The 25,730-nt window shown below is 40.9% G+C and overlaps 1 long non-coding RNA gene across 1 annotated transcript; it reads right to left on the bottom strand.

Annotated features, from left to right (window-relative positions):
• Positions 1-4,999: 4,999 nt before the first annotated feature.
• LOC130458155 (uncharacterized) lies at positions 5,000-23,442 on the bottom strand. The gene is made up of 2 exons (XR_008917237.1): positions 15,258-23,442; positions 5,000-15,223 (listed from the first exon to the last, which is right to left on the bottom strand). It is a non-coding gene; the product is annotated as an uncharacterized LOC130458155 (long non-coding RNA).
• Positions 23,443-25,730: the final 2,288 nt, after the last annotated feature.

The following is a 25,730-nucleotide window of genomic DNA, read 5'->3' on the forward strand; positions in this document are numbered from 1 at the left end:
TTCCACCCCCATTCAGTCGGGACAGAGGTGGTATATGTTCAAGGGTCCGGGTTAGAAACAGGATGTGCTCAGGGGGCCAGACTTGCAGTTTCCATGTGGCCCGACAGAATTTCTGTGCTTAGCGGTTCCGGCTGGTTCTGTGACAGCTGGGCTTGTTTGGTTCAGGTTCCAGGGGGTGGAGCTAGCTTTGCCCCTCTACATCCCCCACTGGTTGGTCCATAAGGAGAAATCGTTCTCATGGTCACACTTTCACCTATCAGGCAGGTCCTGTCGTCTCAGGACCATGAGCTGGAGAGTATCGACTCTGAACCGAACCGGTGACTGAGGAGAAGGATCAGGAGGGGGCCCGGCAAGGGGGAGACAAGTGGTGTGAGCCGGGGGAGGACTGGAGGATTCCCTGGTGCCGAGGTTTTTATAGTGAGGGCTTTGTCACCCCGGTGCAGGCTTTTCTGAAGTTCGGCCAGAGATTTCCGGGGCTGTGCAGTCTGCCTAAAAACTGCATTCCTCTTTGAAGGCCACACACAGGCCGCCAGGAGTAGGTCAAGCCCCGACTTTGCAGGACTACCTCCGAAAGGGAGGAGGGGGGCTTTTCTAAGGCCTCCAGGGACTTCTCTAGGTGTCAGAGGGCTTCCCTGACTGCTGTCTGCAAGGCTTTAAGATCTGCTTCCTGGTGAGGGAGATCAAAATTGAAAGTTGCCCTGAGAAATTCAGCCAAGAATGCCAAGGCCCCACAGACAGATAAGCTCCAGGCTTGTGCTGGGGCCTGTCCAAGATCCCTGATGAGCTTCAGCACTGAGACCCCAGGTGCAAAAAGCAACTTTCCAACAAAGGTCATTCATAAAAAAAAGTATTTAAACCCCAGACTGTGAGAAGCAATTTGGAACACTAGCGACAGAGTTCCCACTGATGCCATCAGTTTTGTTTTTTTAAATAAAGGGCCTGTTCCGTGTCTAGTTACATTGCCGGAAATCCTTCCTTGGTGGGGGGTGAATTCCTGGACGCTAACATTTGGGTGTTTGCCTGCTTCCCCCACATTGGAACCCCCGGGTGGGAGGGCCTAAGGCACTGCTATGGACCAGACCTTCAGGTGAGCTGAGTGTTGTGTGGCTGTGGGTGCGAATGGTGACTGAATGTGTATGGGGGAGACGAAGACAACCCCTGATAGGCATACGGCTCAGTGGGGCATTCGTTCTTGTGGTTTAAACAAGAGCCCCAATGCTAAGCCCCAGGGCCCGCCTTTTTCTAAGGCAAGAGGTTTAGCCTGGCAGCATTGGGCTGACCCTCCCACCTGTTTCTGAGTGTGGACTCTGACATAGCTGCAGTTCTGAATCTCTCACGAGAGGGCCAGTCAGCTCCCCAGAGGAAGCATTTGGGGTCAGGGGTGGGGAAGGAATAAGGTCCAGGGCACGTCCCGCATTCAGAACTTTCAGGGCATTTGAGGCCCCTGAGCACAGAGTTCGAGTCTCCATCTACTTGTCAGGCCCTGAGCACAAGATTCCTCGTCTCTGTCAGGTCCCCTGGTACTTTGGGGATAGGGTTCGAGTCCCTGTCTAGTTTGGGAAAGGGGTTTTCCAGTCCCCTTTTTGGGAATATATTGCACCCCTAGGAGAGACTGGGGGACACCCCAAAATCTCTAGATGATTTTTAGACACACTGACTTTGTTTGGGGTTTTTTTGCCACACGGAGGATCGGGTGGCCAGCCGCTGGCTGCTTGCCCCTGACAGATAGAGGGAGGCAGCCAAAGGACTCTGGAGGCTCCTGAAGGGAGTAATTGCGGGTATCAGGTTTCTTTCTTTACTGAGGCTGGCCTGACAGGCAACCAAAGGAAGCAGAAGGAGGGGAAAAAAAGCCAAAGGTCAGGTTTCTTTCCTGATAAAAGCCCAGCTGCTTTGGGGCAGTTGTTAACCCTTTCCTTGCAGCTTCTTGGTCTCGATAATAGAAAACCCGTCTGTTTGTCAAACAGCTTGCTTAGGGGTTTTACGGCCCTCACAAGTACATGCCAAGAAATGAGATCTTAAGATAAGCTCGTAGGATCGGCGCGTTTACGTGTCCGCGTCTCTCGTTTGTCTTCTGGCTTTTGCTGTTTCTCTCGTGTGTGTTTTTGTATTTGGTCGCAGGTATGTGGATGTGTGGGAGCGGGTGTCCTATAGGGTTCTTTGAGTCTTTGCTGTGGCTGGATGAAGGGAAAAAAGGGGGGCTGCAGGGTCACAAAGGAGAATAGATTTTGCACCCCTGCTCCCTCGGCCTGCGTTCCAACCAGGCAGGCTAGGATGAAGGAACACTGAGACAGGCTTCAGGGCGGGAGAGAGCGCAATGACCCGGTCAATGACTTTTCCCTCCTTCTCCCTTGGGATGGGCCCCCAAAGGAGCGGAAGAGAGAACATTCTGAGCAGAAAAGGGAGATTCTTACTCCACACTTGGGAACTTTCCCTTAAAATCAATTCTCAAACTGGGGGGATTGCTCATGGTTTGGATACGGTACAAATGTAACGTGTTGTAGTTCCTGTTTGTCAAACGTGAAATGTGGCCAGATTTCTATTGGACAACAAAACTCCTGGTTAGAAGTTTGCTTTGTTAGACCTTGCAATGCATGATGATTTCAGTGAATTGGAGAATTGGGTAAGTGGGATTGATAGCCAGGCTGACGCAGAGAGGAAAGCTTTAAATGATGTTTTTAATCAAGGTTATAGGAATTGTTTTTAAATGTGCAAAATGCCTAGGAAGGAATTTGGAATCTAGAAATGAACATGTCTGTATTCAGAGGCCAACGGCGGGAACTGAGCAATGCTGAGTGAAGGCTAAATGTGTATGCACTGTATTATGAGGAGGATTCAGTTTTCCACCGAACTAGGTTCAGGGTATACGACATACAACCTGGATGCCCTTAACAAGACAAACTCAGCCAGCCAGTCATCGAGAGGGCTGGTCATGAGGCTCAAGTACAGTCTGGCTTCAGGTATATCAGAGAGGTCGGGCTGCAACGCCAGGTAACATGTCGCTAACTAGGGAAAGGTGATTAAGTCCATGGGAAAGGAAATAGCTTCATACCTTATAACCTAGCCAGATACGTTCATAATTGGATTGGGGGGTGTCTGGATTCCTTTTATGAAGTGCTCCATTTCAATGAGAGTAATGGATAGAGATACTCGTTGATACTGGGAATTCTAGTGTAAACTATATACAACAAACTATAAATTGGGATTTAATCAAGTAGGTAGCAATATTTTGAGCTAAAAGAACACTAAAAAGGAGGCTCTAAATGCTTTGTACTTCAGCTTGCTTACACACTGAAGGATGGCTAGAGAACTTAATCAGAGTTATTTGGAAGTTGTGAAGTTCAAGCTAAAAATTCACTGAGAGTAAATGATCATGAAAGAGGCACTGGTTGAAGACGGATGGGCCAGGGTTGCTAGGTAAGAAGATCTAAGTCAAGGCCAGCAGCCTGGGGATAAAATCGCTCAGAAGCTATTAACCCCTTCCTTGCACCCAGGAAGGAGAAAGAAGTGCTTATAACGGACATAGAGGCTTCAAAGAGTTAACAACCGCTGTGTGATAGCACTTCAAGATGAGTATATCTTAATTGTAGAAACGGAGGTTTTAGGTGCTCAAGCAAGCAACTATTGCCAGGCCCGTCTGACCAAGAAGCTTGGTCCGGAATGAGAAAATGAGTTGAGGGAGATGTCATTGATACGGTTACCTCGTACGAGCTCTGGGGATTGTTGGTTGATATTTTGATTACATTTTTAATCTGTATAAGGACATATGTGGCAAACAGGAGCCAAAGAATAGGTGGGGTGTTAAAAAGGGCATATATGTGAAAATGGACTGATCTTCTCTTACTTCCTTTAGATGGCCTAAGGCCAGGATAGGATCTAGCCCGATGTGGCAGTAGCCCACTTCTATGCAAGTCATGCCATTCCCCTGCAGCTCCCGCGCATCATGTTCTTAGTTCCCCTCCTACCACTTGCTCTCTAAGAGGACTAAACACTTGGACACAAATTCTTCTCGGCAGCCAACTGGTCTCTCTTCATGGCTTCAGGACAAGAGGATCCAGAACGTTCTACCTTCTGGGCTTCCTGAAGCTGGAAAGAATGATGTTCTCCCTCCTTTTTATGTGTGAATGTCTATGGGGAGATCAGTTTTAAAAGCAACTCCTTCAGCATTCCACTTTATCTGACCCCCTTCTGGCTTTCGGGCTACCTAGCATTGTGCTCCCAGGAGAGAGGCACAGATGGTGGCTGGGTTTGGCACTTACCCTCCTGAAAGCCATAAGGGGAAGGAACACAAGAGCTGGGCTCTGACTTTTGGTTGATGTTGTTGTTCCACAGCATAGCTCTGAGGTCAGCCAGCCCTGAATTTCCTCATTCTGGACCCCTCAATAAAAGGATAAGTTATTTTTTTTTAAATTTGTATTTACTGTAAAGCTAATGAATTCAACATTCCTGTTCAGGCTTTGTGACTAAATTGTGATAATTAAGTTATTGACAAACATGGAGGAATGACTGCTATAATGTAGACTCATAGGCTTTAAGGAATCCTTAGAGAGGGTAAATGGTCAGAAAAGCTTGTTTGAGGTACATGGAAATTCTTATTTGCTGATAAGCAGAACTCCTTTCAGCTGAAATTGGTAAGACTCGTCTTTTAAGGCAAGAAGGCTTCTGGGATCTCATGGTGACAAAATACACAAAGGACAGAGAATGTCCTGGGAAGGTTACAGAGGCATATTCTGGGCTCATCTGGGAACGGACCCTTTCTGACCACCTAGGCTGTTAATCCTTGAGTGATACAATGCTGGCATGAGCCCGTGATAGCTTTGGCCTGTACATGAAGCCCTCATGTCCCTTGGGACATGAGGAAATATTTTCCCTGTCAGCCTTTTCCTTTGGGACAAATTCCCTTAATCAGCACATAATGCAAATTGTCAAATTAAAGTTTCCATTTTCTCAAACAACCTATTAGGTTTATAATTGAACATTCTTAAATTGTCAGGGAACATACTTTGAGAAGTAGGTGAAGTTTATTCATAGATGGCTTGTATTTGTAGCCTTAATTGACCACAGTTGAAGTTTGGATCTTGAGCTAGGAAATATAGCTCAAAACTTTCTTGAATTTCCTCCAGAATCTGGGGTAAAGAAATTCATCTGTAAAATATTTTTTTACTCAAGTGTTTATAGATGTTTATAGTTAATGTGTACTTTGCAAAGTGATATTCTTTAACAGAAACATGACATACCAACTCTTCAAACAACTCAGGAATTTGATTTTCTAAAGGGATCTATTCCTGTCAGAAGATGATTTCTGAAGATGGAGTCTGTTGGCTAAGATACCCAAATGTAAAAGTCTAATATCAATTACTATTGTACCAATTTTCTCTGTTTCTATCTGGTGTTCTAGTTTTTTCCCCAGTCCTGATTTGTACACTTCTAACTCAGGGACTGACTCTCCCCCTTGTGACCTGTCTGACAAACAGGGGAAGCAGTCACTGGACATCATTCAGATCTCCAAGTAGGTCCTCATCTACCTAGGACCCAGGCATTCACTGAGGACACACCCCTGAAGACCCTGTATCCACAGAGTTTCCCTCGCTGTAAAAGTTTTGGCTACTCCCCTGTGGGATATGTGGACCTTGCATTTGTAACCTTGTCACTTCTCTAGTTGCTTCTAGGGTAGAAGCACTCATGGGAGTCAGCCAGATGCCACTGTAACCTTGGCAACCATTCCAGCCTGAAGCCCTGGATATTGCCTACAGCCAATAGCTCTCTCTCTCCTCACAACAGGTAGGGACAGCTCTACAACCATTCTCAGCTCTGAAGAAGCTACAGAACACTGAGACCATCACCCCTATTCCCTTACATATTTGGAGAGGGGGCAGATGACATGGGCATTGTACCCCCAGAAACTCAGGCAAACTATTGTCAGGGAAATTCGTTTGATCCCTTACATCCTTGTTACTCCTAACCTAAAAACATCTAATGACCCTATAGGACCCTGAGATGATTGTGCTCCTTTGATCCTCCTTTAGATTTAAGATGAACAGAGGGATGCATCTCTAGGCAGGGGGCAGAGATAAATTACTTAGTGCTTGGGCTACCTATCTTACCTCATCCTCTCTCTGATTTCTTACTTCACTCTTTATACGTTTTATAAATAAATTGTAAATAAAATCTCTTTTGAATTAATTTAAAATAACCCATTTCCTCCCTCATAATATCTTTGCCAGCAAAAACATGTATTACTAGGAGAGGCCTAAAGAAGGGGAGGGAGAGTTCAGACTCTGAGTTATTGACCTCTTGACAGAGGGCACTCAGACCTTTATCTTAGATGGACTCCAAGTTATCAACTGCTGAGAGTGATATTTATTTTTATCTCTAGAATTTAGATTATTTCCTCCTTTGATGACTTTTCTCCTTAAACTGTTATTCTCTTCACTCTGTTAGTTCCTGATTTCCTTGTTGAATTAAATACATTTCCATTCCCCAACACTCCTTTACCCCTGGATCATCTCAGAGTGAGATTCAGGATCTGTTGCTTCTTTCTAAAGCACCTCAATGTCTGGATTCTAGATTGTGAGATCCAGGACTGCCCAGACTGATGTTTCCCTTCCTTTGTATCCTTAGCGCTTAGCACAGGTCAAACGACATATTTATTATTTAATACATATTCACTGACTGGTCCCAGGGCTTATGTCAGGCCCAAACTCTACTAGGATCCTTGCATTCTGTTCTCTCTAGGAAGGCAAAAAGCATGCTCTGGCCTCAGCGGTGTTTCTGTCTCTCTGTTGCCCTTATTTCTCAATAGTGAACAAAAACTCCATTGGAAATAGAGCAGACCCAGACCTGGAGATCCCAGAGGCTTCTCTCTAGGCTCTCATATCCCAAAAGTGAGGTGCTGTGGTCACCTGATTGTGCAACAACAGGACAAAGACTGAACTCCAGAGACCAGGAAAGGGCTGGAGCTAATGATTTAGGGAAAGTTTAGCCTTGGATTAATTCTAAGGAAAGCAGCAGTCTTCATTCCTGCTCATAGGCTTCAGGTCAGTGGAGAGAAGGAAAATCAAGAATCCAGCTGCCTGGCTGCACTCTACATTGAGGCTTCCTGACCTCAGCTGGGTACTCACCATGGCAAGGCAATCCTATGACATCCCTCTCACGGATTCCCTTTGCCGCCCACCACAGCAGCTTTTCCAAATATTTCCATGGCCTCCAGCTCTACCTCATGGCTTCCTCGTATCCCCTGCCTCACCTTCCGAGCTGAGAACTTGGCCTCATTTTTCATTGAACAAATGCTGGATTTCTCTGCAGAGCTCTCTTTCCTCCATCTCTCACCTAGCTCAGTTGCCTCCTTTTCCTCTCTGGACTCAAGATCAGAGAAAAAGGTCCTTCTTCTCCTAGCTAAAGAAAATTCTTTCCATAGCAAAGAAGTCCATCCCATCCCTCATCTAAGCCCCTCCATTTCTCCCTGCAGGGTCCTCATTGTTCTTTCATCTTTAGTCTTTCCCTCACGTTGTGAGCTAATGACTTGTGAGCTTTTGAGCTAATGACTCTCTTCTTCTGGGAACCAATAAACCATTTCTCTCAAATGCTCCAAACACTCTCACGCGATCTCTTCCTTCCCATGAGGTACTATCCAACATCTGTCTTTGGATTCATAGCTAAACTGCTAGACATGGCCATTTGCAATGAGTTGTGCAGGTGACTTTCCCTTGTTTTCTCTGTTATACATACCCCCAGAATCCTCAGTCTGGATCTCCTGAACCCTCAGGACCCTTTCCCCACATTAGACCTCTCTAGTGCTCCTTCCCTTCAGAGCTTTCCCTCTTGGGATTGGTTGCCCTGGAGCTGAGATCTAGAAGGCTTCTACAGAACTGTCTGCATGCTGCTATCTGCTCCAGCAGAGGGTGAGCTCCCTGAGAGCAGGGGATGTCCACAGCAGCCCTTGATGTCCCCTATAACATAGCCCAGGACCCAGCATACAGCAAGTACTCATAAGTGATTCTGGATACTAAAGAGTTTAGAGGGGATAAGTTCAGCCCTGCTGGCCCCTGCAAGAGACTTCCAAGCCCTTCAGTCCCAAACACTGAAGGGAGCTGATAGGAAATGGAATCCAACAGCCTCATCATAGAGATAGGGAAACTGAGGCTCAGGGATTCAGTGACTTGCCCAGGGAGCCCTTGCTAAGACCTCTGAAAATTCCAATCAGGTCGTCCTATCTCCAAATATAGCCCTGGCTTCACCAGAGCACACAGAAGCCTCTGGTCACCCTGGCTCTCCCACACCTATTTTCCCTTCCCATACCTGGGCAGTAGCTCCTCAGGCCTTCTGCTCCAAAGAAGAGATCAGATCTTCTGGAGGAGATGGATACCCTGGGTAAAGGAGAATCAGTCAGGGAGGAGAATAGAGAGAAGCTTATCACTGAGTTCTCTTGAGGGAAAGGTTGGGGAGTCCAGTGACTCCACTCAGAGACTCTGTCCATGGGGTTTCCCCAGGAGTCTACCCTTGCCCCTCAGTGTCTGTAATGCAGGCACCCAGGGCAGGATTTGCCTGTGACCCTGCTGGGGGATCTGGAGTGAGCAACAGCCTGGTTCTGGTCCATTCTTGGAGAAATTGCTAAACTTCTAAACTGGGTCCAAGGGTCAGTGTTCTGCATCAGTCTGAAGCCCAAAAAGCAGGGATCTCAAGGGATTGCCTTTGGCCCATTACCCTGCCTGTTTCTCCCTCCCTGACACCTTTCAGAGGCTTAGAGACTCTTCTCTTGGGGTGTCTCTGCCTCCTATCCTAGAAAACTCAGCAATCCTCATTGGGTCCAATGCTATCTCTCAGCCAGGCCATTCATCTTGACAATCACAGAGGAGGGCAAGGGACTATGGGAGGCTTGTGGGGACTCCTGGAGGATAGTCTCCCCAGCATTTAGGGTGGGAAGAGAGGGAGAGCAGTTCAGGGAACCAATCTGGAACCAGAATGATAGGTTTTAGGCCATTTTCTTCAGAGGAAGCTGGATTCAGACCAGTTTTCCATTGCCAGGAAATGAGAGGCAGCCATAAGGGGAGGGGGCAGGGGCCAGGGATTAGAGGCAGGAAGGCGTCGATTTACATTTCATTAAGAACAGCTCCTATGTCGGTTCCTCAGAACAAGCCACTTAATGGAATCTATTTTCTGATCTGTAAAATGGGGAAAATTGTGTCACTGATTTTGGAAGATGAACACGAAGAAAAAGTACCAGAATATTATAGAGAAAATCCTCAAGAGCCCCAGGCCAGGAGCAGGTCATTATAAACCATTGGTGAATAAGACTAGATCTGGTTTGTCTACAGAAGTGTCCATGAGATTCTCTCGAGGTTTTTCAGCCATGGACACTTAAGATTCACAGCTATGTAATGGTTCTCCTGAAACTGGCAAATCAGGAAGCAAAGTTAAGAGTTGTACTACATTTTAAAGTGGTATTTTTGTTGCCCAACAAGGTTACATCATATCTTGTGAGTCTTTGATCTGAAAATGCCTGTGTTTATGCCTTAGCAACAATGCTTCTACCTCATGTGGGTACAAAATTGGTAATGGGATTCCAATACTAGATAGGCAGCTTTTGTTAGTAATAAAGCTGTGGCAGCTATGCCTCTAAAGCATGGTGGTGCTTCTGAAGCTACTGGGTCCAGATGGGCCAAATAATAAACAACCAGATGCTGAATTGGTCACAAAGTTTGGGTTAAAATGCCGGAAGCCACCCCTCTCTGCTCATATATGTACAAAGTATGAATTTTAGATTCAACCCACCCTGCTTAGTCTTTAGAATTCTAGCAACCAGGAATGTATACACCCCCACTTAAGGATTAACTGTTTGGGGGGGATGGTTTGTCACTGACATGTGCTAGAAAGTGACAAATCAGAAACAACTGACCCACCCCCTGGGCTGACCTAAGCCAAGCTTTAGCTACCATTGGTACATGTGAGATGCAAGAAGTCATGAAAAGAACTGCCTATATATTTCGCATCACTTTCTGTGAGCGCTCACTCAGAGGTGTTGGCAGCTCTTGACAGCATTTGGTGTTTTTGTGTAGGCAGTGAGGTTACCAGGAGAAGCTTTGAAATGTGGTTTAGGAGAGGTGTCTTCCCTGAGCAACCTTTGTGAGTGATAAGACTTATTCCTCCTTTCCTTGACCCCCTAAAAGCACTATCTGCAAGGAGGCCCATCATCTCAGAAGAGACCTCATGGCTGGAAGCTGAGCTAGATTGAGAAGGCTCCTTGGAGTAGGCCTCTGAACTACCTGGATCACCAGAGCATTCCAATTCATTTTCCTCTCTTCTTCTTAAATGCTTCCTACTATTGTAATTAAACTACCATAAAAACCCCAAACTTACTTTAGTATTTCATTGGTATTGAATTTAAATCCCTGGTGACCACTAACATAATATATTCAGTCATCAAGCCTAATTTTACCTTTAAGAAAAGTAAATGTATTTATAATCTGGGATGCCTAGAGCAGGGGCAGACAGGATAGCCTGTTTTAAATTTGACAGAGCTGACAGGTGTTCTGGCTTTGAGTGGTTCAGACTAAATGCTTTGCTAGTGCTATATATAAGGGGTTTAGTGATTTCCCTATAGCAAGGAATCCACTGTATACAAAAACCTGTTGTTCCTAAGATTCCTTTTTTAATAGTACTTAGTGGTAGAAGCCCTAAATTTTTGAATATTTTCAATGCAATGAGGAGAAATAGAATGGGCACCAGCAGTTGAAATGAACCTTAAATATTCTACTTTGTGGAGATAACAATGAACTTTTGCCTTTGAGACCTTGTGACCTCTTTTATGTAGTTCTAAAAGATGTTTACTACTACTTGACATGCTGTGGCATTTGGTGAGATGAAGAGTAAATCATACACATGTTTAATTAACTTAATTTTAAATTTTATATTTTCTGTATCTTAGCTTAAAATTCGTACAAACAGGGTAGGGCTTTCCATATACTCTTGTGGTAATGACAACAGGACCACTGGGAACCTTTACAGATAAAGGCAAATATATTCCTGGAATCTTCATTAATAAGATTCCCCACCCCCCAAAAAAAAAGCTGTCCACAAATCCACTACAGTAAAGTAAGTGGCTATACTTGGAATAACGGAAATTATTGTGTTTGCATTTGATATCACAGGATGTCTTTCTACAACATGATTATTTACAACCCTTAAATCTTGGATGTATCAATATACTACTTTACCATCTGGGCCTGATTTTGGCTTTTCACGGGTAAAATAGGTATATTATGTTCTGATTTACAAAGAATTATTCCTTGCTCAATTAATGAATTTATTACTAGGGTTATTCCCTCAATTAACTCTTTTGATAGGGTGTACTAAGGAATGGAGGAAGCTGGCCCACCTCTTGTCTTAATTTGAACAGGAACAGCTGATTTAAATGTTGTTTAAACATCAGAGGAAGATGTGGCCCAGAGACTCAAGTATATCGGCTGTTATTTGAAAAGTGGGAGGTTCTTTCACCTCCTACCTCTCTGAGGGAAATACAGGGAACAAATTTAAAGATTCCCCAGGCACTTCTAATGTCATAATGACATTGTGTGAGCAAATTATTGTGGCTTTAAGTTTACGTAATAGGTCCCTTCCCAATAGGATTCTTGGGGCCCCAAGAACTAAAAGAGAAGAATGTTCTACAGATAAGTGTGCCACAGATACCATTTGAGGAGAACATTTGGGGACCTTTTAAGGAGTTCCTGAGAAATCTACTATAGAGAGCCAAGAGTTGCTTTTTGTATCTGGTTTACTCACCACATCTGGATGCTCCAGTATCTAAAAAGACAGATAAAATATTAATTTCCCACTTTTTGGGTTACATGCATTTCATTAAGATGTGTGTGTGTGTGTGGGGGGGGAATGTATAGGATTAATTGGCATTAAAACATCAGGGTCTGGAAAATCAAGTTTCTATCTTTGATTCCAAGGCCCTTCCTCCCCCTGTGTACCATTATAAAGATGCTTGTGCATTTTTCCGGGTTACCCCACTATGGGGTGGATTTTTACCTTGGGGATACTTTAAATTTAGATATAGTGTTGTTGGGTATTTTGATGTGTTATTATTTCTCATTTGGAGTATTGTTTCCATAAGTATTATTATTATATTTTTGTTTTTGTAATGTTATTTCTAAAATTACCATTATACTTAAATTATGTGTTATTGAATACCTGATTCCAGTTTCTGCAACATTAAGTGGCCTTTTCCCTTACATAACATTTTGGTTGTTTATTTGTGAATTCCTGCATAGGGGCTAGTTACTCCCGATTTTCCAGTTTTTCTCTTAAAATTTTATTTTCTTTCTTTAAGGCGGCCATTGATTCATTATTCTCCTTATGTTTTTATGCATGGCCCTTAAAAACATAGACAGCTACCCTTGTCAACTCCTTGAGATCCACAAGTCTCAATTCAGGCAGCTAGTCTTAAAGAAGTCTTTGGTCGTTTTACAACAATTCTCAATGAATTTGTCTAATATCCTATTCTCTGGACAAAGCAAGGTGAATATATCTATTTCCCAGATCTACGTATCTGTCCATAAACTGGGAGCAGTTTTCATTGATTTTTTGTTTAGTCCTTTTGAATTTTGACCATGTATATGGCCTATCAGAGCAAGCTCTCATGGCTGTCAGTAGTGTTTCTCTCGCCTGGCATAGTTTTGTATAATTTCTCTCAATATTGGGGCTCCTTTTTGGATCCTGAATCTGTCAATGAGTAGCTCTTCTACCTTGCTCATTCTAAGCAAGAGAGGTTTTATTTTTCTCTTTGGCAAAAAAAAATCTAATAAAATTTCATTATCCACTCAATTGGGGTCAAATGTTTTGAATATGATCTCCATTTTTTCTTATAATTATGATTGGTTCTTTTTTGAAAAAGGGGTGTCTTCTCTGAATCAACTTAGATCATGGGGGGGGGGGATGATGAGTGAGTGGTCTTAAAGCCATCAAACTTAGGCCTTTATTAAGGTGGGTACTTCTTTTAAGAGGAAGAAGCTTTTAACTGAATCATTTTGTGTTCCTGCCTCTAGGCTCCATGCTTGGATTTCAGTGGGGTAGGTATGAAAAGGGATGGGGCTGAGGGGGTGGGACTATGGGCAGGGAGTGGTAGAACAATGAATGGTAGGATCAGGAGGAGGGATGAATAGGTTAGGGTGGGAGGGGCTGAGGCAGAAGAGGAAGAACAGGAGACAGCAGGGGTGGGAAGAGGGATAAGTTGGGCAAGAGTGGATGCATTGAGTAAGAAGGGAAAATTGTGTAGGGTAGAGTAGGACAGATTCCAATGAGGAAGATCAGACATACATATCTCTTACTCTGCAGTTTTTTAAAAGTTCTACTAGCCCTTGTACTTGTCTATCATCCCTGTGGCTACGTGATTAGCCTCAAGACTATTCCAAAAGTTATTACACAACCACAAACTACTCCTTCAAATAAAATCATTTTCTTTCAAATTGAATGGAATTTGAGTCTCCCATTCTTGGCCTAAGATACTTCTACAAACTTGGGTGTGTTTCTCTCACAAGAACTCCTCTCTATTCTGTCTCTGACCCAGTGATACTGGCCTCCTGAATGATTCTTGATCAGGACCCTTCATCTTATCATGTTGCCTTTCCCTTAGTTGTTTCCACTGCTTGGAATATGAACTCTGTGCTCACCTTAACCTCTTCGATTCAGTCTTCTCAGGTAGCATCACACTTTCTAAGGAGTTTCTCTTGGTCTCTAAAATTCTTAGAGCTTTCCTTGTGAGTCCTAAATCCTGTTCTTCCTCAGGCCTTCAAATTCTACCTCAGAGCCTGAATTCTACCTGGGCCATTACCACTTTCCCCATCTCTTCAATACCTTCCTCTTTTCCTCCTTCATGCCCAGGGCTCAGACCCTCCTACTGATCAGGTAGATAGACATAAACCCTGAGAAGCAGACTAATTTGAAAGTAGAGGTCCCTACTATTTGAAATGCTGACAGCAAATGTCTCTTCAGAAAAGATTCTGTAGGTTACAATTTATATGGATGAATATATTTGACAGAACTGTCTTAAAATCAGTTATAATGTAGTACTTCAATTCATATCTCTTCTATCAGGATAATTGTATTTGACATTGTATGTGAAAGTGTGAAACCCCTATTTTATGATTGTAATAGTATTAGCCTTTGTGATGATTTTTATAACATAATCATTAGTTTTGAGTTCATAGTCAAATAAGTTTGCTTTATAAAAATTATTCAGTGCCTATATCCTCATATATATTATGTTTGCAGATCATTATAAGATTATTAATATCTAATACCTCAATTATGGTCATTTCAGTTTGTTATCTAACAAAATATAACAACATGACTATATTCCAAACTGTTCAAAATCCCCATGTTCCCATCTGCCATCACAGGAAGAGAAGAGACCAAGAGGCAGGGCTCCACCAAATTCATACTCTGATTATGTCAGCACATAAAAAGAGGATGAGAGTTTGGTGCTAAGAATCAGATTTTAGGGTTACAGATTTCTATTTACACAATGCTGCCCTAGAAAGGTGGGGAGAGAAAATTTCCTTCACACAACAAGACAGGTACTGAATTACCAAATATGAAGATCCTTCCACATAGCTTTTATTTTTATGGTTCTATCCAGTGTAGGTTTTCTGAAGTACAGCAAGATGGGAGTTCCAACTGAATTTCTTTCCACATTCTTTCCATTTATAAGGTCTCTACCCAATGTGGATTCTCTAACATCTAGCAAGACTAGAGCTCATACTGAATCCCTTTCCACATTGATTGTATTCATAAGGTTTCTCCCCAGTGTGGATCCTGTGATTCTTAAAATTGCATATGCCTCAGGCTTATGTAAAAAGCCCGAGTTTATTTGCACAAATCTTGAGCCAAGATACAGATAATAGAACATTAAAAAATAGCAAATTAACCAAATATGTGGATGATCTACTATTGGCTTCAACAGACACAAAAGCATGTCAGGAAGATAGCAAACACCTTCTCTGGAATTGCACAAAAGAGGACTTAAAATCTCAAAGGATGAGCTTCAGTGGTATCTCCCTAAAGTAGAATATTTGGGGTTCTTCTTGCTTGCTATATTTCTCCAATACGAATTGAAAATATTCAAACTTTAAGCACTCCTACCACTAAGAAACAGTTGAGAGCAATTTTAGGAGCAACAGGGATTTGCAGACAATGGATTCCTTGTTATGGGGAAATTACTAAACACCTTATAGCACTAACAAAGGATTTGGGCCCTGAACTCCTCAAATTAGAGCCTAAACCCTTTATTTTGATTAGAATAATTGATTTTTCTCTTGTTTCTTGTACTAAAGGTACACATAATTGATATTTTTTTTGCACTAATACAAGTTTAATTCATATATATACTCGCTATACCCAAAAGTTTTAAACTATGGGAACCTGCCATTTATTGATGAAATATTATGGGACTGTGATTAATGTTTGTATCTGATTCCAGAAAAAGAGATAAAAAGAAGGAGCACAGACTTAACCTGAATAGTGCCAAAAAGAGCAAACAGGGAAAAACTAATGTGGACTTGAGGTTGTGACGCTTGACATATTAAGTCAAATGACTTCCTTGTATCTACACATTTTGTGAAATACTCATTTGTTTAGTCAAACAGTCAAAGTTTGACTATCATCCTGGCTTCCTATATCCCTAAGAATGTCAAAAATCAAATGAAGGAACACTTCCCTATAAAATAAGAATTCTAGTTCCTTTTTCTTCTTCTTCTATGGCAACTTCCTGTAGTCTTGGCTGCAAATGGATAAGTGAAATATTACTGCATTCTGTCCTACAGACCTGTGGGATAGAAATTACTTTAAATTTAACCTATACAAGGGCCTATTTTGAATTTTTTCCCCTCATATTTTCAGTTGTATTCTTCTCTTCTTTTGATAATTGAGTCATACACCCCCATAACTCAACATTGAATCCAGAGCTGAATCGGTCGTTTTTTAACACCCACATCAGGGGGCATTGCATGTTACTAAAAATCCAAGATTTTTTATTTTTTTATTCAACAAAAGATCTTCAAGGAAGAAGCTTGCTAACTCCTAAATCCAGAGAATGAACTGTTGCAGAAAGATACCAGAAAACCCATGCTACATCAAGAAAATCCAGAAAGAACTTTGGATATGGTTGTTTGATCTGAAGTTTAATTGAATATTCATTGTAAATGTATGGTTTTATGCAAAGGAGACTGCCCCTAATTAGGCTTTCTGTCAATGCACCTAGCAAAACATTGGTTTTGCTTTCTTTCTTTTCTATTCCTCCCTAACAAGTGTAATTTCCTCTTGGAAAATTGAACATTGTATACATTTGTAGTTAGAAGTAACTTAGGACTACAAGACGATTACGTTAAATGATCAATGGGGAGACTAGTCTCCCAATGATCATCAGGGTGATTGTGAATCTTAAAATTGCTCAGACTATAACTTAGAAGATTTGATTAAGCTATTCCCCACATAACAATGGAGGTACTTGGCCAGGAATGTATTGAGAACTTTAAAATTACTCCACCCTGCTCAGACAGAGCCTTAGGACAAGATAAATTTACAAATTCCTAATGGAATAATGAAAAGTCCCCAACTCATACTTATAGTGAATCAAAAACCTTAAGCTAGGTGGTCTATTTCTAGATCTAATACAAAAAGCTGATAGATACCTATAAAGATTAAATTAATCACTAAAAATTGAAGCAACTTACAAAGGGCAGAGATGTGAAATATTCAGAAGATATAATCTAATCAGAGAAGGTGATAGCAAAACATAGATGTGAACTAAAGATGGAATGTCCTGGTAAAAAGAGTCTACTATGATTGGTAGCTGTGAAAATTTGGGGGAGGTGACATAATAGAAGATTCTCTTTAAACGGAGGGCAGGAGTTCAGAGGAAAGGCTTGGACTTTGGAGTTAGTTTGGAGGAGCTGAGAATCTGAACTCAGTTCAGGAGTTGAGGATTACAGTGAAGGACTGGAGTTTTCCTTGGGATGATCTTGTGGTGAGTGATAAACACTGACTAGTATCTCTTAAGGCTCAGGCCTATGTCTCAGACCCTTCCTACTATTTTCTGTTACACTCTCTCTTCCCTCAATTCGTTCATTTGTATTAATAAAAATCTTCATAAAACCCAGCTGACTAGGATTATTTTCATATTTGGGATTTTCCCCATAGCGACCACTTATTTTTTGCTTAAATCAAGACACTAAAAATTATCTTTACAGTTTGGCCGAAACCTTTACAGTTTTGGCAATTCAGTCTTGAAACCCACATTTTCACAGTTACAATTCTATGATGTACAATAACTTGCGAGCTCCTAATGAATGTCTTTCCACATCCCTTGGAATCATATGATTTTTCCCCAATGTGGATCCTCTGATATCTAGCAAGATGGGAACTTATATTGAATGCCTTTTCGCATTGCTTACATTCATAAGGTTTCTAGGCCATGTGGGTTCTCTGATGTCTCACAAGACTGGACCTTATAGTAAATGCCTTTCCACATTGCTTGCATTCATAAGGTTTCTTCCCAGTGTGGATTCCCTGATGTCTAGCAAGACAAGAGTTCGTAGTGAATGTCTTTCCACATTGCTTGCATTCATAAGGTTTCTCCCCTGTGTGGATTCTATGATGTATAACAAGATAAGAATTTTTAATGAATGCCTTTCCACATTGCATACATTCATGAGGTTATCCCCCGTGTGGATTCTCTGATGTGCAACAAGACTGGACCTCATACTAAATGCCTTTCCACATTGCTTGCATTCATAAGGCTTCTCCCCCGTGTGGATTCTCTGATGTTCAACAAGACTTGATCTAATACAGAATGCCTTTCCACATTGCTTACATTCATAAGGTTTCTCCCCAGTGTGGATTCTCTGGTGTATAACAAGACGACAGTTCCACACTTCCTCTAGCTGAGTTCTCGCTATTGCTTAGGAACTGCTGGTGGGGATTTTTTGTATGTGGCTTGCCAGTGAGGTGACTGGGAAAAGCTCTTTAGCGTGTATTAGGTGAGACATCTTCCCTGATTGACTTTGGTGAGGTTACTGATTCCTCCTTCCCTTGAACTCCAATTCTAGTCTGGCTTGCCTGAGCAATCCAATTCCCTTTCCTCTCTCTCTCTCTCTTCTTCTTAATTTCTTCCTTTTATTGTAATGAAACTACCATGAAAATCTCAATCTGACTGAAGTGTTTTACTGGGATTGAATTTTAAGCCCTGGTGACCACTAGTATAATATATTCAATCAACAACCCTAAATTTACACTTAACAAGGCAGAATTGAAACCCCCCTGACATGGAAGGGGCCTGAGGGCTCTGCCAGAAAGGGGAGCAGGGAAGCCAAGGGAAGGGGAGCCATGGGAGGGGTTGGGAAGCCACACGGTCCAACAGAACTCCTGGCAGGGAGGGCAGGGGCCCTAGAGAGACTCGAGTGTTCCCCAGGGCACTTGAGCCTGGGGAACATAAAAATAAATTGACGAGTTATAAAAATAAAATATTTAGATGGAAAAACTGTTCCAATATAGGTTCAAAACTTTTCAAAACTGTTTGGACACTTTCGGATACTTTTGATAGAGGTAATCAAAAGTATCCTAAGTGATGAAGTGAAGTTCAAATACAAAACAAATACAAAAACAAATGCATTTAACGGCACACAGTTCAGATCACCACATCCCAAAGTTCACTCTGGATCTTCTGGTGCAGTATGTGGTTTGTGGAGGCACAACCTCGAATCTCACACTAGGTACAAGTCCTTTCATATTGGCTTAGAAGTTCATCAATCCTACATGAATTGATTTGGTCCTTCTGATCTCTGTGCTCTTTTTGGTGCTATTCAGGTTAAGTCTGTGCTCCTTTTTTTCCTTTGATCCCTAGACTTCATTCCCCAGAAATCCTTGGTATTTCCCAGAATTCCCAATAATCTCTCCTGTGTCTCCATATTGACGAGATCATGTTATTGGTATTTAACTGGCAGTAACTCCTCCCACCCTCTCTTTCTTCTTGCCTGATGTACCATGAGCAGTGATGGTGGTAAGGCAGGGAAAATTTGAAATGGCTAACCAGTCATGAGCATGTAGTTTTAATTTGTATCCTCTTTATTCCTTGATTTCTAATGATCCTTAATATATCTCAAAAAATATATTTTCATTATTAGAGATATACATTTAAATTTTACAGTACTTCATTTGGAGGCCTTCCTGATCTGTATAAATTTGGCACATCTACATTTGATTTTGGAAAGGATGCACTGTTCTTTGCATTTAACATTGTTATTACTGTAAATATTATTTCTTGGCTCTACTTAACTCAGTCTGTATCAGTACATATAGATATTTCCATGCTTTTACATATTTATTTTTTTTCAAATTCATTCTTTTTCAGGTTTTACTCAGATTAGCAAGGCAAAACTCAGGGCCAAGAAAATAAAACCACATCGAGGTAGCAGAATGTTAGTGGGCTATGCAGTAGAGGTCAGGCAGGATTTCAGGGTGGGTCAGCTTTTTTTTTTTTAACAAAACCTTTGTAATGGGATGCCCAATATTGAAATGTTCCCATCAGCAAGGGACATGGGCCCACGCATCTCACTTCCTCTGCAAGGACGAGACTGTGTTTTGGGCCACACTCCACCCATTGATAGATTAGGCGGCAGGGAAACACAATGGTCAGCATCAAGGTCTCTTTTTGATCATTTGATCATATGGCATCATTCACACGTGGGAACAACCGAACAGTATAATTAAGGTTTGTTAATATTATTAGAAATCAAGGAAATAAGAAAAGCATGTGACCAGGGCTGAATAGCCCATTCACAGACACTTACATCTTGCCTGCCAGGTAGAGACACGAGTGTGCTTGGAAGCAGAAGATCAGAGCCTTGGGAGGCTGAGAGCCCTTTAAATAAAAATTGTGTTCTCTCACTCAGGTGAGATTATAGGGGATTCTGGGAAGGACTTCTGGAGATTGAAGTATGGGGTTCAAATCTTTTACAGCACCGAGACACATTTAAAATGGCTTTAAGTTCTCCCTCTGTTCCTATTTTATCATTCAAGCAGGCATAGAGGAGACCTACACATCTCACCATTTCAGATGCTTTTTGGACATCCACATATCTGCCCTGCATATACATCACGGTTAGGGGAAACACTACTATTGCTTCCTACATACAGGAATTACAGCACAAATTGCGTGAACTCCATTAATCCGGAGTTTGAGTACAAGCCAGACTTTTCACTTCATGACCTGAGCCCAGGAGACAAGGTGTATATTAAGAATTTCCAGCATACTGGAACAACTCAGCCTTCCTGGGAAGGGTCAGTCCTAATATTGTTAACTACTCCAACATCTATAAAGATTGGAGAGGACTCTTGGATTCATTGCTCACATGTAAAGAGAACATCTTCTGCTGAGGCTGACTGTATCCTATCACATACATTGGAGATAATAATCCATAGACAAGTGGATACTGTTTTGGGGAACATGTTGAATTCCTGTATTTTGCTATTTATTGATAAAATAGTATGGGACTGGGATTAATGATTGTATCTGATTCAAGAAAATGGGATAAAAACAAGGAGAACAGTTCCAAAGAGTGCCTGAATGGTGCCAAAATGATCACAAGGGTCAAAAAAGAAGGAAATCTATCCAGGTAGGATTAATGCAGTTCTAAGCCATTAAAAAAGGACTTGAACCTAGTGAGACTTGAGGTTGCAATGCTTGACATATGTTAAGTCATAGGACTACCTTGTATCCACTGTAAACCTTAAAATTTCTCAGACTTATGAATGTTAGGGGTTTCCCCCATTGAGGAATCTTCTACTTAAAAAAATTCCCTAGCAGATGGTGAGAATTCTACTTGAGTGTGGGGGCTCCTAGCTATGGGAGTGTTCCTACTCCACCCTACTTAAGACTGCTTTAGGACAGAAAATGGCTTGCTAAACAATGAAAGTACTTTGATCCATGCTTATGGAAGGGACAGGAAGTTCTTTGAGTCATGACTGTTTTTAGAATTGATACAATGGGATACTAAATACCTAAAAAGGTGGGGCAACTTGTAAACTTACTTAAACCTAAAAGGTGAAAACTTATTGAGAGGTTTCCTCTTGATGAAATTAGTTGACACAGCAGCATTTTTTTCTGACTTACTAAAGAGATAAATCTACTCAGCTGTGAATTCAGAAGGGGTTGTCCTTTGGAAAACATCTGGGGAGGTGATGTAGGAGATTTTGCCCTTAAAAATAAGAGCTCAGAGAAGAGCTGAATCTCATCCTGAAACATTCAGATTGGAGAGACTCATTCTGAGGAGGCTGATTCTGAAACATTCAGATGGAGGAGGGAGCTGGTGAAAGCAGCTGAGATGCTGCTGGCCTGGTGTCATTAGAATCCTTACTTAGACAGATCTTGTGGTGAGTTATAACAAACTGACTGATTTCTCTCTTAAGACTCAGGTCTAGGCCATATTGGCTTAAGGCCTTTCATACTTATTCCTTTTCTTACTCTCTCTCTCTATTGATTAATCATTGTATTATTAATTAAAGTTCTCTATAAAACCCAGTTGACTTGAACATATTCATAATTGTTATATATATTCCCTGTCTCCCAAACATTTTAATTATTACAGTTTATGGCTCCCACTCTTTTATCTACAACAATTGAAGCCCCTCAGACTAATTTAAATATAACAGTTTATGGCGACCTTACGAAGTTGGTGAGAAACCCTCAAAAGACTTCTGTGAAATCTCTTTCCTTTATCGTTTTGATTTATTACTTGCCTATCAGTCAGTTTTGTTTTATGTTTTAACTTAACTTCAATTGACAGCTGCAAGAACGGGTGAGTAAAAAAACTTTTTTGATTCTCCTTAAATTAAGCTGTTTTACATCTTAGCAACAGGGCCCTAAGGTCCTGGCAAGCAATTGCCTAAATTAGGATTAGAAAAACCTGGGAAAACTTTTTGGCCTTGTCCTTCTTCCCACGTTTTTACTTTAGAAATATGGAGTCACAGACAGTTCAGAACTTAGTTAACAACTGGAGTTTCAGTAAATACTTTGTTCTTTTCTTAGTACAATATCAGAATCTCTGTCCCACCTTGCTATGGACAATAACCCTTCTAACGAACCCACCCCTGCCCCCTTGTCCTCAGAAAACCCTAATTCTAATCAATCAACTCTAAGTTTACGCCACATCCATGCCCCCAACCCAACACAATCAACTCTAACTACACACCCTAACCATACTTCTGATACTGATTCCTCCAATCCAAACACCTCTGTATCCTTTCACACATCTTTCTTGACTCCTCCTTCTCATCCTACACAATCTACTTTAAGTTCACATTCCAACCTAAATTCATACCCTACCTCTGAATTTTCTGGCACTATGGGATTACAACAACCCTTTCCTTTTAATGTGCCCAACTCTTCTATTTCTCAAACCTACCCAATTGAAAATGGATCAAGAAGCCTAGAAAAAGGAGTACCAAATAATTTAGAAAGCTTATTTCCTTTAAGGGAAGTACCCACTTTTAATAAAAATGGAAACTTGATATCTGTAAGACATCATATACACCTCTTACCCCTGAGGATTTAAAAAAATTGAAGGAAGATATGCCATCACTTGAGGACGAACCAATAATAATTATAAAAGAAGTAGAGAACATATTCAGAACTTTTGACCCCACTTGGTTGGATGATGAGAATATATTAGATGAATTATTAACAAAGAGAGAGAAAAATAAAATCATCTCTCTGGATAATCAAAAACGAGGTAAAAAAGGAAGTCATTGGGGAACTGGAGATCCACATTGGAACCCCAATGTTGAACTAGATTACACAAAAATAAACCAGGCCAGAGAAGCATTATTGACAGCCATGAGAGTTTGCTCTGATAGACCTGAAAAATGGTGAAAATTTGAAAAAACCCGACAACATATTGATGAAACACCCTCCCAGTTTATGGACAGACTTATTGACATAGGAAATACTTATATGGAACTTGATTTATCCTGAGAAAGAGACATTAGACAACTACGTAGATAATTTGTTAAGAATTGTTGTTCAGCGGTAAAGGACTACTTTAAAACTAGCTGTCCTAATTGGGACTCTACGGACCTCGATGAACTAAGGAGAGTAGCAACCTATGTTTATAAAGGTCGTATAAAAAGACCTGAGGAAGACGATATATCAACTGAAGGTTTAAAGAATGAAATTGAAATGTTAAAGAGACAATTGAAAAATAAGGGAGAGACTATAGCCCCTTTACGGGAATTCACAAATAAATCAGTAACTTGCCACTTCTGTGAGAAGGGCCACAAAATGATGAAATGTAGAACCTATCATAAGATGATTGGAAGGAATACGCAGCTTAATAATAGCTTTAGAAATAATAACCATAGAAATGATGATAATGGTCATAGAAACCAGAACAACTAGAGATGATAATGGTCACAGAAACCAGAATTTTAGAAGTTATAATGATTATGGAAATAATTATAATGAATATAGAAATAAGAACTTTAGAAACCAGAATTACAGAAATAGGAATTGGGAAAATAATGACAATGCTCCAAATGAAGAAAATGATAATACTCAACAACAATATATGAGAAATGGTGCTTGTCCAAAACATTCTCGAGGTACTAACTGATTTCTCTCTTAAGACTCAGGTCTAGGCCATATTGGCTTAAGGCCCTTCATACTTATTCCTTTTCTTACTCTCTCTCTCTCTATTGATTAATCATTGTATTATTAATTAAAGTTCTCTATAAAACCCAGTTGAGTTGAACATATTCACAATTGTTATATATATTCCCTGTCTCCCAAACATTTTAATTATTACAGCTTATGGCTCCCACTCTTTTATCTACAACAATTTAAGCCCCACAAACTAATTTCAATATAACACCACACTTTTTGTGAAATACTCAGACAAGTACCAAAGTTTGGCTATCATCCTGGCTACCCCCTATCCCTGAGAATGACAGAGTAAGACCAGTGAATGACACTTCGCTATCAAAATAAAATTCTAGATCTTTTTCTTCTCATAGTATGACAACTTCCTGTAGTCTTGTCTTCAAATGGGTAAGTGAAATATTACTGCATTCTATCCTGCAGACTTCTGGGATTAGAAATTACTTTAATTGGACACTAATATAAGGGCCTGTTAAAATTTTATTAAACCCAAATAAAGGCCTATTATGAATTTATCCTTGGTTACTTCATATTTCATATACATAGATTTTGGTATTTGTATTCTGATTTTGAATTTTTTCTCCAAAAAGTTTAATGTTCTTCCATTTTTTATTTTGTTTTTCTCTTATTTTGATAATTGACTCACCACCCCCCCCCCAACCCCCCAACTCAACCATGCATGCTGAGCAGCACTGGGCATTTCTCAACACCCACTTCAGGGGTTTAAGGATAATTTTTGGGTTTTGACTTAATCTAAATTAATTTTTGGTCGCCAGGGAATTTCCCAAATAAACTACTCAAGTCAGTTTGGAAATTTATGGTGGCTTAGTTAATATAGAGGGAAGGAATTAAAGAGCAGAAAAAGGGAAATGGTATAGGAATTCAAAGTTCTCCTCCATGAGGTCTCTGAAGATTAGAGGCTTTCAAGGAGGATAATGTTTGGAAGGTAAAGGAGGAAGAATCAGCCTAAACTACAAGAGCTCAGAGAAGACACCTCGCCTGAACCAGAGTACTGGGATTCTTCCAGTATGGTATCAAGGAAACCTCACCATTAAACTGGGACAACAGCTGCCACAATGCCAAGAAGGTGAAAAGCCCAGATCACTACCAACAGCCACTTCACCACCTCCAAAGAGGCCAGAAAGAGGAAGCGACACGAAATATATAGATGGTTTTTTACATCAGTTTCCTGTGTCTCACCTGTACCAATGGTAGCTAAAGCTAGACGTAGGACAGCCCAGGGATCTGTCAGTTATTTATGATTTGTCATTTGCTAACACATGTCTACCATCGGTGATCCCCCTAAGTACTCAATCCTTAATTATGGCTGCAGACATTCCAGTTTTTGTTAGACTAAGTAAAGTGGAGGAATCTAAAGATCACAGGAGGTTATGTTTTAACAAAAATTCAAATTTAAAATGTTTGTTTCAGAAAGATCTTCAAGGGAAGAAGCTTACTAACTCTTAAAGGACAGGTCCTTGCAATTAGCTAGAATAATACTGAAATTCAGAGGACAAAATTCATCTTCGTAGATGCCTTGCCATTTTGACCTGCCCAGGTTCTACAACACATCCAAAATGAGATTCCTCCACATTATACTTAGGGCAGAATTCTCCCTCAATATAAGAGATTCCAGAGTGTGACCTATTGAATACAGATGGATGAGGACACAAATTTTTAGCTTTTTGGACTCCATGGCTGTGTCAGTTCATTCCCCTCTGAATATTGAATAAAGCTATGATTACAGCAATTGGAATCAAAGAAAAGGACCACTAAATTCAGTTCCTGTATCCTCATACACATATTATGCATGTAGATTCTTTTAAAATTGATAAAATTAGAATTAATGACGAATACATGAGTCACTGTAATTTTATAGTTTGTAATCTAACAAAATATAACTAACTACATGACTAAGTTTTTCTAGCGGCTCAAAATCCCCATGACCTCATCTGCCCTCACAGGAAAACAGAGAAAGAAGCAGGGCTCCACCAAATTTATGTTCTAGTTATGCAAAAACATAAAA

This window comes from Monodelphis domestica, chromosome 3, assembly GCF_027887165.1.
Source record: "Monodelphis domestica isolate mMonDom1 chromosome 3, mMonDom1.pri, whole genome shotgun sequence".
In the NCBI taxonomy this organism is placed as follows: Eukaryota; Metazoa; Chordata; class Mammalia; order Didelphimorphia; family Didelphidae; genus Monodelphis; species Monodelphis domestica.